At 48.2% G+C, this 3,656-nt stretch overlaps 3 non-coding genes across 3 annotated transcripts; 2 read left to right on the top strand and 1 right to left on the bottom strand.

Annotated features, from left to right (window-relative positions):
- Positions 1–2,169: 2,169 nt before the first annotated feature.
- On the bottom strand, positions 2,170–2,242 carry TRNAR-ACG. Its single transcript has one exon. It is a non-coding gene; the product is annotated as a tRNA-Arg (tRNA).
- Positions 2,243–3,155: 913 nt separating this feature from the next.
- TRNAY-GUA lies at positions 3,156–3,243 on the top strand. The gene is given in 2 exon segments: positions 3,156–3,192; positions 3,208–3,243. It is a non-coding gene; the product is annotated as a tRNA-Tyr (tRNA).
- Positions 3,244–3,379: 136 nt separating this feature from the next.
- On the top strand, positions 3,380–3,452 carry TRNAA-AGC. Its single transcript has one exon. It is a non-coding gene; the product is annotated as a tRNA-Ala (tRNA).
- The last annotated feature ends 204 nt before the right edge of the window (positions 3,453–3,656 follow it).

Raw genomic sequence — 3,656 nt, 5'->3', positions numbered from 1 at the left:
GTCAGTGATGCTGCCCCACCTGGATGGTCATCCTGACCACATAATTTAACTTTTCTGGGTAGACCTTTCAGATCTGCAGAATGATTTCATTTTAAAAGACTTGCACATCCTTAAACAGATTAGTATACATGCAAGGTTGTTGGTTTTTCCCCCCCCCCGAAAGTGAACAACGGCTTTTCTTCACATCATAATGTCTTGACAAAACCTCTTTGGGGAATCATCAATAACAAACTATTTGGATATGACCTTTGGGTTTTATAAATGCGTGACTGTGTAAAATTTTTGTCTCTTTTAGCTTTCATACAATGGCTAAGTCTTGTAAACATATTTACTGTTTCTTGTGTATCATTTGGAAGTTGAATTATTGTTGATGATATACTTTTCAAGGGACTAACTTATTTTCAAATGCAATCATTATAAACATGTGTTTGGGGGCATACTTGAAGTACTTGCCATCTTCAAGGAATTTTCTTCAGGTTTATGAGCCGTAAGTAGTTCTTTTGCAATAAAACCAGTTTACCGTAGAAATCATTTTCCAATGACACCAAATCCTTTTACTTATTTTTACAGGAATTTTGCAATTTTCTCCCTTGTGTTTTCTCGTATTTGCATGAAGGTATGATAATGGTGTTATCCTGGCTTTGCAGAACCTAGAATTATTTTTCTTTCTGAAACATAAATCTTTTATAGAAATGAACTCTTTGAAAGATGGGGAAATTCCAGATTATTTTTCCTAGCTGGCGATGCCTCGAACAAGCTTACCCATCTTATAAAGTCTACACCTCATTTTGATGGCAACAGTGAGGACATGGTTTTAGACAATCAAGAAGCAGTTAATGTGGCAGAGGGCTGCACCAATGGCAATGCTGATACCAATAGTGAAAGCAAAGGAAACGAAGATAGGTGGCGCAAAAGCATCTCTTACTATGAAAATATAAACACCTTGCTACCGCAATATATATATATATATAATGCTTACCCAGACTTGACCAGTAAAGAAAGATAAAAAGTGGATTATGATTCCCTGACATTATTTACAAAATTGATTCTGGAAATTATAAAAGCCCAAACTAACTTTTATGCAAGGTAGCAGCACAGGTGATGAGACAGGGCAAGCGATTAGAGTGGCAACTAAACACTGGCAGCGTACAACCAAGGAGGAAATACAGACTCACTGCTGTGAATCGACTGATGATATGCATATTTTGCTGCAGCTACGATATTATTGACGCTTTCTGGGGTATTACTTGGATTGTAGAATTTGTTTCTAAAATAAGATATAAGGAACAGAGTATATACACTGCAACAATTCAAAAGACACACACAAAGAAGTACTTGGCAATGGCCGGCTTCACAAAAAGCGCACAATTACCCAGGTTCTCAATAGTCAACTAAAAGAGGTCTATGTGCCATCAAGTATCAGCCATGGTGTCCTAGAGAGCTACTAAACTATTGGCAATGGATCATTAACAATGAGCTTTCTCGCAATACCAGGCCACAGATGAAGAGAGATAATAGGCTCATCTAGGGGCGAACACATCTGTTAAATTTAAGTGTAACCTAGTAACGGAATCAAAAAGGTATTTTAAATAATATCAAATTCCTTCCTCTGCATTTCCAGGGTTCGGGCGTCTCTAAATCCCTTGTCATTGAGTCAATTTTGATAGTGACTATATGCCTTAAGGAACAAAGACAGACTTTCTACTCCAATAAAGAACTGCAGCCTGGGAAACTCACAGGGACAGTTCTACCCTGTCCCATCGCCTCACAGGCAGTCCATTTGGTTTGCTTTTGGTAACAGCGTGAAATAATTTACAAGACCCAACATTTGGAGCTGCGGTTGAAGCAGTCCTGGCTCTTAAATTAGTTTTATCAGCAAGGTGGCAGGCGTCATCTCGCTGCTGCTTCACTGGGTCTCTCATCTCTTTCACTTAATGGCGACTCAGTTTCCAGTTTCCTTCCCACTTTCCTGGCGATTCAGAGCGCAGGGCCCGCTTCCCCTGGAAGACGCCCTTCGGAGGACCAGCACACTGTTGTTCAGGCCGCAGCCACAAAGGTGCACGAAGGTTTTCTGCATTGAAGTGTGAGCAGTTTTTTCGGAATTCTCACTTGCTCTGGACATCTGTGGTGTGGGGCACTGAGAGATCATAAAATATGAGGACAAAAACACGAGCCAGGCAGGAGTCGAACCTACAATCTTCTGATCCGTAGTCAGACGCGTTATCCATTGCGCCACTGGCCCTTGGCACAAGGAGGGGGTAGGGGACAGGAGGCAAAAGTCTTGGGGCCTATCCGAGCGATACAGGCGAAGAACGAACGGAGCGTGAGGTGGCGGTGTCTTCTCGGACTTCGCACCATGGGCCTGGCCCGAGTTCGGGTGTCAGCACTTTGCGGAGTCGGTCAGGCTCGATGGGCGGGTCAGAGACCGGGAAATGGAAATGCGTGCGCTGGGAGAGCGGGCTGGGGCGGGGGAAAGAGGAGCATCGCGCGCATGCGTACAACAGCATTCAGGCGCGCCTCCCCCAGCACCTCCCGCGGCCCCGACGACGCGCATGCGTACAACAGCATTCAGGCGCGCCTCCCCTGACCCCGACAACACGCATGCGCAATTGGATCTCTTTCCGGTTCCTCTAGGTGGAAGCCCAGGGGGCGCTATATGTTTGGGCAATTGCTCAACTTCCCAGGCAGGAAGCCTTCTAAGATCTCTGGTTCGATTCTGACAGTAAGGAGATGTGGTCCGCTTTTCCAATCGTGTTAGTACGCCCCATTCCCACGAGCGACCAGGATGCTTGTACTCCGGGTCCGATTTTGGCCTGTAGAGACGCTCTTTTGAGCTATGGTGGGGCTTTTGAAGCCGAGACTGGTACCGGGTCTGCAGGCGGCCGCGGGGAGCGGGAGTGGGGCAGGAGGACCGCCGAGAGGCGGAGTTACGGGGGCGCGGACGCGGGTTCCCCGGGCCTCGGCGCGTCCCCCGCGCTCCACTCCCTTCCCTCGGCGTCCGCGGAGGGCTGGCGCCGGGAACGCGCGCAGGAGACCCGCGCGAGGCGGGCCGCGCGCCCCAAAAATGTGGGACAGAGGAAGCGAACGCAGGAACACGCGAAACCTCGGAAGTGTGGCCGAGTAGTGGAGAGCCGGGCACGGAGCTGGAGTCGCTCCCTTCGATAGCTCAGCTGGTAGAGCGGAGGACTGTAGGGTGTTTCTGCGGCGATCCTTAGGTCGCTGGTTCGATTCCGGCTCGAAGGAGAGACGCTTCTTTTGTTGGGCTGGCCCCAGCTGTGGGGCTAGATCCAGGGTGTAGTCAGCAAGCCCAATCTTATCTTTGCGTTTAAGAGCTCTGACCCTTCTCTAGAGGAAGAGATAAGGAGAGATGCCCAGCTCCGGGGGATTAGCTCAAATGGTAGAGCGCTCGCTTAGCATGCGAGAGGTAGCGGGATCGATGCCCGCATCCTCCAGTTTTTCCTCCTGACTAGTTCTTTCACTTTAGATTTTCACGTTTCTCTTTAGGGCTCCAGTGCAGGCGGACGTTTGCTGATGCTGTGTTTCATTCCCCACACCGGGATCATTGGCGCTGTCTGAGTGTGTCCTTCTGACATAGCAATTGTATCTCTAGTTACACTGGGAAAGTTCAGGAAGTTTCTCTCCACGCGGCACAGCCC

This window comes from Echinops telfairi, unplaced genomic scaffold, assembly GCF_000313985.2.
Source record: "Echinops telfairi isolate 266 unplaced genomic scaffold, ASM31398v2 ScPeMD7_1;HRSCAF=3_0, whole genome shotgun sequence".
Taxonomy (NCBI): domain Eukaryota; kingdom Metazoa; phylum Chordata; class Mammalia; order Afrosoricida; family Tenrecidae; genus Echinops; species Echinops telfairi.
This window is presented reverse-complemented; position numbering and strand designations above follow the sequence as displayed.